The sequence below is a fragment of the Tamandua tetradactyla genome, chromosome 1 (assembly GCF_023851605.1).
Source record: "Tamandua tetradactyla isolate mTamTet1 chromosome 1, mTamTet1.pri, whole genome shotgun sequence".
NCBI classification, from domain to species: Eukaryota; Metazoa; Chordata; class Mammalia; order Pilosa; family Myrmecophagidae; genus Tamandua; species Tamandua tetradactyla.
The window spans coordinates 95,763,370-95,775,948 of NC_135327.1; the positions used below are offsets into that span (position 1 = coordinate 95,763,370).

General features: G+C 41.4%; 1 long non-coding RNA gene across 2 annotated transcripts; it reads right to left on the reverse strand.

Annotated features, from left to right (window-relative positions):
* Positions 1 to 165: 165 nt before the first annotated feature.
* Positions 166 to 12,545, reverse strand: LOC143685283 (uncharacterized). Of its 2 annotated transcripts, none has more exons than XR_013176534.1 (3): positions 12,365 to 12,545; positions 681 to 771; positions 166 to 349 (listed from the first exon to the last, which is right to left on the reverse strand). It is a non-coding gene; the product is annotated as an uncharacterized LOC143685283 (long non-coding RNA). The 2 variants fall into 2 exon arrangements; XR_013176539.1 differs by having other exon boundaries at positions 618 to 771.
* Between the last annotated feature and the right edge of the window lie 34 nt (positions 12,546 to 12,579).

A 12,579-nucleotide genomic window follows, 5' to 3' on the forward strand; every position in this document is an offset into this window, starting at 1 on the left:
CAAGGTAAAAGTTGCAGAGGAGAAAGAATGCAGTGTATCTATATATGCTGTCATGGAAACTGACCGAGATAGAGCAAATGAAAAACACGAGTTGCAGAACAACATATATTATATCATTAAGAGTTTTCCAACATCTGACTCATCCATAATTTATTTAACCAACTTCCTAATTTCTCATTTTTCATGATCACAAATCATTCTGTAATGAACATCTTTGCTCAAAATCTTTGTTTACATCTCTCACTATAATTTCAGAGTAAAACCATGGATGCTTAGGGCGGCGTGACAGTGGCTCAGCAGGTAGAGTTCTCCCCCGCCATGCCGGAGACCCAGGTTCGATTCAAGGTGCCTGCCCATGAAAAAAACAAAACAAAACATGGATGCTTAGAAGTGGACTTATGACCATCATTAAGGGTATGGATACCTACCAACAGACAATGCCTTCTGGAAATTTTCTTCCCGTGATTCTTCACTAGAAATTCCACAAGGGTTTCTTAAACACCTGTATCCAATACTATTGAAAACATGGGGAGAACAGCTTAGAATCCCCCACAAGCACTGATTCCATTAGTATCAACCACTTATTTTAAGACACTATTATAATAACCAAGACTTACAGAGGGTTTCTACATTCCAGACCCTGTGCTCAGAGGACATCACACTGCTGAATTCTGACTCACCGCTGGAACTTGGGTCTGAGTTATTTCACTGGGAACTGGTTTTAAAAAGAGAAGCTTATCTTCCCGGCTTCGCCAACTCTCCACTCCCACCCTAAGTAAAAAAAAAAAGAAAAGAAAAAGAAAAAAGATTAATTCATTCCTCTGTAGACATCCATCCCTCCTCTCTGAAATGTAGCTTTCTTCCCTGTGGTTGACATTTCAGCACTGGTAACCATGCTCTGGGGCATTCTACTTAAGTGTTGGACTCTCTGGTCTTCTGAGGACCAGCCAAGCTCTTCCACCTAATTAGTATGAATGTGGCAAGCCAACAACAGCTTTGAGGAATTGCTGAGCCAAACCCAAAATGGATTGGTTAACTGAGAATAAGCCAAGTGGCAGATGCCATTGATGGACAATGTGGATCCATTCAGGATAATGCAAGGAGAACACCTTGTAAAGTAAAAGGAAGTTTCTCTTTTTTTGAATTTGCTGAATGACCATTGTCCATTACATCAAAGATTATTATGTAAAGCCTGTGTGTGAGACATTTATTTTAGAATCTAGCCTGAGGACAATTTTTATCTTCCTAAGGAATCAGTATGCTCTCTGTGTCAGTTTGCAGGCTAACCAGATTGTAAATGTACTCAGCATTGGGACAATCAATTGACTAAGGATTTTAATCCAGGAAATACCCTCACAGCAACAATCAAGCCAGTGCTTACCTGACAAACAACTGGGCACCATAACCTGGCATAACTGCTACAACCCTCATCTTTATTATATCAGATCCTATCACAGATTTTAACACTGTCTCTTAAAAAGATGGGTGGAAGTTCTGATTCCTAACATCTCAGAGTGTGGCCATGGAAATAGGGTCCTTGCAGATATAGTTCATTAAAGTTAAGATGAGGTCATACTGAAGTAAGGTTGGCCCTTAATCCTATGTGACTGGTGTCCTTAAAAGAAGAGGAGACACAGACAGACAGACACAGGAAAGAAGGTCATGTGAAGACAGAGGTGGCAGAGATTACAGTGATGCATCTACAAGCCAAGCTTTGCCAACAAACATCAGAAGCTAGAGGAGGCAAGGAAAGAGTCTCCCCTGAGGGTTTCAGGGAGAGCATAGACCTGCTGACACCTTGATTTTGGACTTGTAGCCTCCAGAACTGAGAGATAGGAGATTTCTATTGATATAAGCCACCAAGTTTGTGGCGCTTTGTTACAGCAGACCTAGGTAACTGATACAGATACCTACTATGTGCCTGGGAATTCCCTGGACACTGGATATACAGGGGTGAAGAATGCAGAAAAGGGCCCTGCTTTTATGGAGATTACTTTCTAGTGGGGATAAATAATAAACATGTAAGCACATTTATGGACAGCATAACTTAAAGAAATGATAAGTGCATGAAGAAAATAGAAGGTGATGTGAAGGTGTGATATGGGGGATATATGTTCAGAATGGATGACTGGATGGCCAGGAAGGGCCTCCTCACCAAATAACAAGAAGCCAGCCTGGGAACATGGGATTCAGAGCATTCCAGGCAGAAGGAACATGATTGATCTGTTTGAGGAACAAAGAGGTGGCCATTGTGGCTGGAGGACAATGAGGGAAGGGAGAGAAGCAGGGACCAAGGTCAGAGAGGAAGAGGGCTGGGTTTCATAGGCCAAGGAAAGACATTTGCATTTATTTTTTTGAAGCTTACTTTGTTAGAAGGAGAATGAATCACGAGGGTACTAGAGCGGAAGCTGGAAAAGTGATGTGCTTGAACTGGAGGCAGAGTGGTGGAAGCAGAAAGAAGATGGATGGATGGATTCAGGACATATTTTGAAAGGGAAGTTTACAGAATGTGCTTGCTTGTGGATTGGCTCTAAGGTCATTGTGGATGAAGATCAGAGAGGAATTAAGAAAGCCTTAAGGTTTTTTTTGTTGTTGTTTTAATTGAACAACTGCATGCAAAGTGATAGCATTTGCTGATTTGGGGAAGATGGAGTAGTGGTGGTGGGGTAGTGGGGAGCAGGTTGGGGGTGGAATGGGGAGCTACGTTGTGGCCAGGACACAACCGAGATACCTGGTAGATATTCAAGTAGAAATGTCAAGAAGGCCTTCAATATAGGAGTCGGAGCTCAGGGGTATATATATATTTGTGAGTCAACCATGGGAATAAGTGAGATCACCTAGGAAGATAACCTAGGATTGAGAAGAAGCTCACATGTGCTCCAACGTAAGAGCGTAAGAGAAGGAAGTGAAGAAACAGCCATCAGTGCAGGAAGAAGAGAAGCAGAGAAGTGTGTATCACAGAAGCCGAGAGGAAATACCCACACGCATCAACACTGTATTCAGACGATACAAGTATGTCTAAGAATGAGCATGTTCCCCGATGGCTCACGTGCATGTGTGCACCCCATCATGGGGGGCTATCTGGCAATGTATATAGTTATAGAATCCAGTGCTTCTTGGGTTTGAAGCTCTTTTAATAAAATTACATTTTACACATCAGTAAACTTGTAATGCAGGAGCTGCTTTCTTAGGGTTATTTATATCCCTGGTTTGCAGAAGGATTTGTCAGGAAATAATATGAATGTTATTTATCTGACTGTTCAGCTTTATTGACTGCTACATTTCACATCCTTCAGTTCTTTTTGGCAGAGGAGTAAATAACACTGCTATTAACCTCTAACACCAGTATAAAAATAGGCAGTTATTAAGGGGTAAATATTACTTTGACGATTATTGCCCCGGTCTGCTTTCTCTGGGAAATGTAATAAATAAGGCCTCTCCTGGGGTCCACAGAGTTCCCAATTTTGTTGAGGGAGCTGGCAGCTCTCATGGCCATGGGCTGTGATTTGGAGCCATGTGAGGCAGATAGAAAATGCTCAATGAGCTATTGCTTGTTCCTGGAGGAAATCAAGCCTGCGTTATTGCCCAGCCATGGCTGTGTAAGCAGTTGCAGAAGCTATCAGATCCTAAGGCTTCTACCAGGAGAGAGAGAGAGAGAGAGATGAGGCTCCTGCTAAGCATAAGCCAGTTGTTAAAAGAGGAATCTGGGCTTGGGACCAGATGAATAAGGAGAAGCTCAGGGTTTGTCATATTAACCTGACGATGGATCCAGGCTATGGTTGTGGAAGCTCAGGGCCCAGAGTTTTAAGATGGTCACTGTTTAATCATGCACAGGTGAACCAGCAGGCTAACTGCATGGAGTCTCGCCATTTTGGGGCTGGAGGTCTGATGAATTACGACAACAACCACAGAAGGAGTCTCGGGCTAGAAGTCAAGAGCACCAAACTACATGCCGCAACATGAAAGTAGAATCTTAACTCAATCTTTATGTAATGATACTGGCCGGGTTATTTGCTTTTTCATCAAAATAAATGTGGGGGTGGAGCTACATGGTTTTCTAAGATCCCTCTTGTCCAGAAATGGCCAGTTAGGCTGATTGGATGAACCGACCAGGTCTGGGGAAATCCTGGTGAGCAGTGAGGCACTGCTTAGCCCCCGTGTCATCCTAGAGGAAAGCCCCAGCAACGGGAAAAACTGTGTGTTCAAAACCTGAACGAAGAGCTAGAAAATGAACCAGGAGCAGCTTGGCTTTGCAGCTCTGCCAGGGCTGCATTACCATCGCGAAACTTTGTAAGCTTTTGTTTGCTCTCTACAGCTAAATTTTTTTGGCTCAAAAGGTGATTTTTTTGTTCTTTCCTCTGATAACAAATGAAAAAAAGTGTTTTTTTTTTTCTTCTTGTAAAGCATCTAAATCCAGACTATATGATTAAAAAGCATTTGGGGGGGAAAAAAAGCATTTGGAACATTTCACAGAGAATAAGATGCCTGTATGCATCATATTTTGCAGAAAGTAATCCCTAAAAAGCTTCCTTTACATGAATGCATTCAAGGAACACACTATTTAATGAAAGTTCTGAAAATGGAGAGTCCTGGGACAACTCAATTTGCATGTTTATTAGGTTTGGGTTTTCACACATTAACAGTGGTGATTTTCAGTAAGGCACATCCCTGCTTTCCTACACCTAAACCATGATAAGATAATAAGAAAGGGTCACTCAAGTTACCTGCCTTCCTAAGACAAAAAACTTTAAACAAGCTGCAAACAATTTGGCATCTCCATTCCACTTAGAAAGCATATGATACTTATTTAAAAGAGCTTTATTTATGAAACAATAGAAATATGCACAAAAGAGTGAAAAGTATAGTGTTATAGGCCCAGTTACTATAAATGTCAGGGGATCTCATTTAAATTTCCCTAGAATTTACTACTTTATATTGCAGTAAGTTGCCAGCATGTCCCAAAGGTTGTATATAGCTATAAGTGGACATTTAAAATCATCATGAGGGCCGCTTCAACAGGCTAGTAACCTCTAAAAAAAAAGAAAAAGAAAAGAGTACATTTTGACAAAAGAAAAATTGTGTGTTTATCAGTAGCATGGGGTGCAAACAAATATAACTACGTGTGCTTCGTGCACACACTTACAAATGAGCAAGTGGAGTAAGGAAATTAGGATGTGGAAAAGTGAAGAGAAGAGATCGCAGAGAGTTGGTACAACAGGGGGGAAGTTTTCACTGATGAAACGCTCCATCCCCACCCACGGGCCCCACCACCCTGTCCCATATGGGCCACCCTAGGATGAGAGGCCCAGGCCACGGAGGCCATCTGAGAAGATGGTCAGTCCCCACACCACACACCGCAAGGACCTCCATGCCTTCCCGCACAGACAAAGCCCCTTGGTCAGGGGTCACAGGATATATTTCTTTTGCCATGGAGACGGTGGCTGTAGAGCGCCTCCATGGCTGTAGAGCGCCTCCGCCTGACGACTCCTGAGAACTCTTCCTCCTGGCTCCCCTCGCTCCTCTTCCTATCAGGACTGCTCTCCTCTTTCTAGGAGCAAAAGGAAGCTTGGGGGACAGTGGTTCCTGCTTGAGAATGAGCAGGGATTCAGACAGGTTTGTGGGGATTCACACACACACACCCCGAATGCCTCTCAGCAGGGGGCCACGGGAACCCTCGTTCCGAGGGTGGATGAAACCCAGAACTGTACATCAAGCACCTGTTTTAGACCAAGTCAATCTGAGGACACTACAGTTATCTCCTGGCTAGATTTCCCCATTGTAATCCGTGAGTCCTGTGGTCGGGGGCAGGAATCAGGGTTCAAGAAGAACTAAAAAAGTTCATCAAGAGAAGAGGAGAAAATGACAATGCGGCTGTTAAAAGGAGATGTTTGTGAGCCCCTGTGAGAGCTCCCCTGAAGATTATGAAAGGACTATTTGATTAAAATAATAAGTAAATTAAAATATTTGATCCCAACGCTAACGTCTCCAACAGAAGGCTAAGGTGCGGGCACCCGTTCCAGTCTCTCAGGACCGCTTTGGGCCATAATGATAAATAACACAGGATGAGGGCAGTAGGAGTCTTTGTACACAGCACAAAGGAGACAAATAGCTTTAGAGAGAATCATGGAAAAAATAATGGCTTTCTAAAGAAAAACAGGAAGAAGGGAAGGAGAGAAATACTAAGCTTAGAATTTATGAGGAGCACAGCAACCCTTGTTCTGTTAACAGAGCCCAGCTGAGCGGCCCTTCAAAGAACCTTCCGGAAGCGCCTCTGACGGGTGGCAGAGGGACAGCTGGGAGCCCCCAACCTCGCCACAGCTAGTTCATCCAGCCAGGTTAGCTTGATGAAGCCCAGGAGCACGTAGATATAACAGGAAGAAAAAGGTCGACTTTTCTAATGCCAGAAATAAAGAACTGCTATAGCAAGAGATGAGATGAGAAAGGAAGTATCTGACTTAAAATATATACCTATCATAAATGAAACTGATTTATTTGACTAAAAGGCCAGACATGGCATAAATGTTAAAAGGCCATTTGTTTTTCCCTGTCACAAAATGTGAATTGCTAAATTTGCAATATGAATGCTTTATTGTACTCTAAAAATTCTGAATTCTTTAGGCCATTTTTTTTTCCTGTCCCAAAAAAGCTCTTTTAAAAGCCCACATTAGAATATTTTACAACTCTTTTATCCCTCCTGAACATCTGTGAACTGGAAAGAATATAGTATATTACAGAAACAATCCATTTAAAGAAAAACAATTAAAATGAAAACTACTTCCATTTCTGTGGCATAAAACTCTAATTCTCTCCCCTTTGCAATTTTATTACCAGCCTGACATGATATAGTCACAGCTTCACTTACACACAATGTTAATTCCACTCATACTCTACTTAATCTTCAAAACATTGCAGAATAATATTTTTCTTTGGTAATTTATCATCTGCTATAAGGCAATGTGTTTAGAGGATGTTAGAGGGTTTTTTTTTTAAGTTTGCATTTATCTCAATCCTGAAATGTGCTCTGAATGCTATTAATATATATCATTTATCCACTTTCACATGTAACAGTATTAACTACACCTTAACTAGACATTTATTAAGAGCAGCATATTTATTTCCTATTCAGGACTTTTTAAATCTGTGGAGTCAGCTCTATGGAAATGAGCAATTTTTGCCAGCCTTACACTGTATAATAGGTTAAACCGAGCAGAAACCCCAGGGCTCCCCTGTGGTGGGGTACACAAATTGCTTATCTTTTCTGGACTTCCTTGAATCATTTTCTGATACAGGACCTTGCATCATTCCACCTGCTGCTAGTGATATGTTCTGAACTCTAAATAAACTCATGACTGCTCTCATCATTCACTCATCCATTCATTTATCGAACGTCTGCTATGGATGGCGATTCAGAGATAAACATGACTTATTTCAAGATCCTCCCTGTGCTGGTTTGAAAGTATTATGTACCCTAGAAAAGCCATGTTTTAATCCTGATCCAGTTTTGTGGAGGCAGCTGTTTCTCTCAATCCTGATACAAAACTCTACACTGGAATCTTTTTATTAAATTATCTCCGCAGAAATGTGACACACCCAATTGTGGGTATTGAACTTTTGATTAGATAGTGATGTGACTCCACCCATTCCAGGTGGGTCTTGATTAGTTTACTGTAATTCTTTAAAAGAGGAAACATTTGGAGAGGGTGAGAAACAACAGTTCCTAGAAAAATGACAGAAGCCTCAGAGCAGACGACAACTTCATAGCAGAGCTGACACAGATATGGACATGTGGAGAACAGAGACACAGATGTTTGGAGATTCTTGGAGCCCAGCAGATGTTGCCATGAGATATTAATCAAGCCAGAACCTGGAGAGAGCCCACGGAAGCCAAGAGATGAAAGCCAGCTCCAGAGAAGCAAAGTGAGGAACCCCCGCAGGAACAGAGGCTGAAAGCAACGGAGCCCAGGAGCAAGGGACCAATAGATGCCAGCCATGTGACTACCCAGCTGACAGAGGGGTTCTTGACCCATCGGCCTTTCTTGAGAGAAGATAACCTCTTGTTGGTGCCTTAATTTGGACATTTTCACTTTCTTAGAACTGTAAAGTTGCAACTTAATAAATTCCCATTCTAAAAAGCCGTTCCAGTTCTGGTATATAGCATTCCAGCAGCTTGCAAACTGACACACTACCCTCAAGATTAATAGTGAAAGCTTAAATTCCTCTTTCTCATTAGATTTTTATTTATATCAAAATAATACTTGTGCACATAGTTTAGAAAGTTAAGCCTTACTAGCCCGAAAAGCTACACTCCATGCCCAATCCCTCCCTACCTTTAGTCCAGCCCTCCAGAGGCTACCACTTTGCATTTTTAGTCATTTCTTCTTGTTTTCAACTTTTACCTCCATTGCTCTAAATAATATGCTTCTGATTTTTTTTTTAGTTTTAGTTTTAGTTTTAGATAGTGTCTATTGACTCCCAACTTTGGAAGAAAAAGATTTTGTCTTCTTACACCATCACCTTCCCATGGAAGATAAAGATTTTGTCTTCTTACACCATCACCTTCCCATGATGAATAAGTAAGTATTATTCATAGTTGAGTCATAGTGATAGACTATAATTCCACTTACTTTTTTTTTTAAATAGCTTTTTGGTTTCCCTGGAGTTAATAATTGCTTTGTTTTCTCATATTTTTTTTTTCCATGTCTAAATCCTCTGAGAGAACTGTTAAATCTCCTCTCAGTCTGTTCAAACACAACATTGTCTATCAGTTTCTTCTTGTTTCCTTGGAGACATCAATCTTGGAGTCTTTTGTCCTGCTGCAATCTGGCCTGGTTGCTCCCTAGGCCTTGTTAGCCATCTGTCATGGTGGGACTTTCCTTCACTCTCATTCTGGAAATCTCATTTACCTGTCTCCTATGAATCCTCTCTCTCCTCAGATTACTCACCTGTTGTGATGGAGAACATCCTCTAGCAACTTTCTGAGAAAGGTGCATGTGAGGGGGTAACAGATACCTCCAAATCCTGAACCTCTCTAGGGGTCCATGGCACAAACAGCTTGTTTCTAATTGGCTTCTCCCATGCGGATTTAGGTTGCAACTTTTCCCAGCCTGGCAAGTTAGTTAAGATTATCAGCCATCCTGCTGCTGTTTCCTCTCTTGTTTTCTTTGTCCTTGTGAGTTTGTGTCTTTTATATTCTTTTAGAGAGGTTTCTAGAGGGAACAGAGATAAACAGATGTGTTCCATTGCTATATTTAGCCTGAAGTATAATAATTCCCTTTTATAATACCAGAAATTTAGTGATGCAGACATGACAATTCTTTCTTTCATTTACTCAGCAAATAGAGAGAAAGAGCATGTACAATATGCCAAGCACTATTTTAGGCCCTGGAGATACAGCAGTGAACAAAACTGCAAACTTCCTTATTCTTGTGGAGCTTTCATTCTATTGGAGGGAGGCTTGACAACAAACAAAATAATAAACTAGATATTCTGTAAGATGATAATGAGTATTATCGGGGGAAAAAAAGTCAGGATTGGAGGACGATGTTAACATTTAAAAAGGATGGCCAGGGAAGGCTCAATGAAAAGATTATGTTTGACCAAAAGACTCAAAAGAAATGAAGGAGCAAGAGCTCTTCCTTTCTTTAAGGGAAGAGCATTTAGACAGAGAAACAGTACGTATGATGGCCCAGAGATGGGGGTGCCTGGAATGTTCAAGGAATGACGAAGGGCCAGTGTAGCTGAATAGAGTAAGCAAGGAGAAGTGGAGATCAGAAAGATAAAGGGAGGTGAGGCCCGCGTCTATGGCTTTATAAGCCATCTATAAGGACCTCTGTTCTTCGCTTGGAGCTTGGTTTACGGAACTGTCTTCTGAAAGGTTATTTCTCTCCTTATCGTCTTAAAGCTCTTTCAGAAAATATGTTTCTGGGTTGGGAGTTCTTTAGCCCTTTAAGAAACATTAATATGTCTACCTCAGAACCTCCATGTCATCCTAAAGTGCTCTCTGGTCAGTCTCTACCATCTCCCCCTCTGCCATTTTCATAAAACTTAACATATTCTGAAATTACTGTGTTCATTTATTTGTTTACTTTTTTTTTATCTCCACCCAATAGAACGAAAACCCCATATAAAGGATAATGTCTTGCGTGCTTGCTGCATCCACACTGTCCCACCCAGGTGCTGAAATGGTGCTTAGCTGTGGAGTGGGTAGATGGATGGGTGCGGAGAGGTGGCTTTGAACAAATCTGGCAGTGTCTGATCTTTACATTAAGTCCAATCTTTTTAACTATCCCCCTTCTCTCATCTCTTTTTTAGTTTCATTTAACTTGTGCTTTTAATCACAAAGAGCAGATAAAAAAATCACAATGTTTTGAATTAACACTTTTTGACACATTCTCAAGTTACCTTTCTCTCTTCAGCATACCGATTTCATTTGCCACTTATAACAATATAGACCATAGTCTGCAAGCCTAGATCACATACAATTTAATTGAACGCAATACTTTTTCAAAAGAAAATTACCAATTCATTGTGATTTGAAATATCTTTACTTTAATGAGCTAAATCCCAGTTTTCTTAGCACAGCAGTCTCTCCTGCATTATCACTCTGTTTATTTTTGAAAGCTAAAATTTGGGGGAAAGAGACGGGACTGAGGATAGGGGAAGGCCTCTAAATATCAATATCACCCATAAAGAGCTAGAGCCAGATGAGGAAGGAGGAAGAAAAGGCAGAAAGAGTTTGTCCAGAGATCGATTGAAGCCACTGGGTTCCCAACTAAAACAATAATATGCTAATGGCACGCGAGAATTTGATGGATGATGCTAAGAGCCAAACAAAAGTGAATTAACACAGGCAGTAAACAATATGGGGGAACCAGCAGGCAGCAAGAGAAGGGGGAAAAAGCTACATGAAAAAACTGGGAGCAGCAGTAGGCCAGAAGGAACAAAAAGGGGGGAAAAAGGAAAGAACACCTGAAGATCTAGGGACTCTTCCACAATGGTCCCTAAATGTTGAGCTAAAATTGGCTTCTGGGATGAACCATCATTATTAATTCAGTCTAAATCTTTTCTGAGGGGAAATTAAGATGTTGTAAAATCACTTAAGATGTTTATGTTTCTTATTATATCCTTTAGCTCTTTTCTTAGGAACTCAAAGGAAAGTTTCATACAAACATGAACCAGAAAAGTAGAATGGAGTTTGTGGAATCTCCTGGTCCAGCCCCCCTTTTTCTAGTTAGCTTGGCCAATATTGACACAACACAGTCTCTTCTAGCTTTTCGCAGCTGTCCCTCTAGACAGGTAGGGTCTGATTCACCGGCGGTGTCCCTCCCAACTAGCACTTTCAGAGTCTGGCACACTATCAGTGCTTGATAAAGTATTTGTGGAGTGAGTGAGAAATGACAATTTAGAGTTCCCATTTAGAGTTGCTACTCATCTGCCTGCCTTATGAGAAAGGACATCCTGTTCCCTCTAAATCATTATTACCAGCACACGGAGTAGGAGGATGAGTGCTTGCCGTGTGACAATTTGGGATTTAAGGAATGTCTCCTATCAGTCAGAAACAGAGATTCCCCCCAGGGCACCAAGGCTCCAGGGATCTGTGATGCCCACCCACCCTACAGGCAGGCTGCCCTGGGCACCACAGTGTGAGCTCTGCTCACCCAGAGAGCTGCCCGGTGACCCAGAGTTTGAGCTTTATTAGCTTCCTTCTTGATGACCCCAATTTTTTTTTTGCTAACTGGATTCATACATCCTAATATTATCCATGTAAATATAAGTACATGAAAATGTAATAGGGGATTTTGAGAGTTGACAGAGAAACTGATGTAAGCTTGGAATTAAGCACAAATGATGACATAGTATTTATTAGAATTCTGTTTTCAATTTGGCTCTGGCCTCCATGCCAGTCTTTGACAATTCGTAAGGTGTTGTGGTCAAGTCAAGACTTTAGTGCATTCCTAGAGGCAGATTCCTTCATATAGTCCTACTGAAGTATCACATCAACCCTCAGAAGTCCTAATGTTATGCTCTGTCCACATCTAAAGAAATCAAGGCTTGGCAAAGTTAAATACCTTTCCCGCGTTCAAACCAAGGATTATCTGACTCCAGCACCCTTCCTATATCTTCTACATTTCCACTAGTGAGAATTCAGTCACACTGAAAAGAATAATCAGGGTCAAGTAGGTGGCTTTGGAGTCAAGAGGAAGATTTGCAAACCCAGCATTAAGGACCCGCCCTGAACTTTTCTTATATGTCTCTCTGACTGTATGCATCCTTCTGTGGTCTACACAGTGGTGTTTTAGTGGGCAGGGCTCTCATTCATACGTTCTAAGAAATGCTGAGAAATTCAGGTGACACATTTTCTTACCCAAAGAGTATACGTCTGCACAGAAGGCACAGATGTTCTTCTCATGGACAAGAGAAGAACATCCCAAAAAGTCTGCATAGAGCAGCCATTACATGCAAATGGACGTTTGAAAAAGCAAACATTTGACCCTTCCATTGATTGAACTTTCCTTCGAAGTGCTCTTCAGGGAGTACGGAGCTGGTTGCCAGGAAACAGGGGTTCTCTTCTGGAATCAA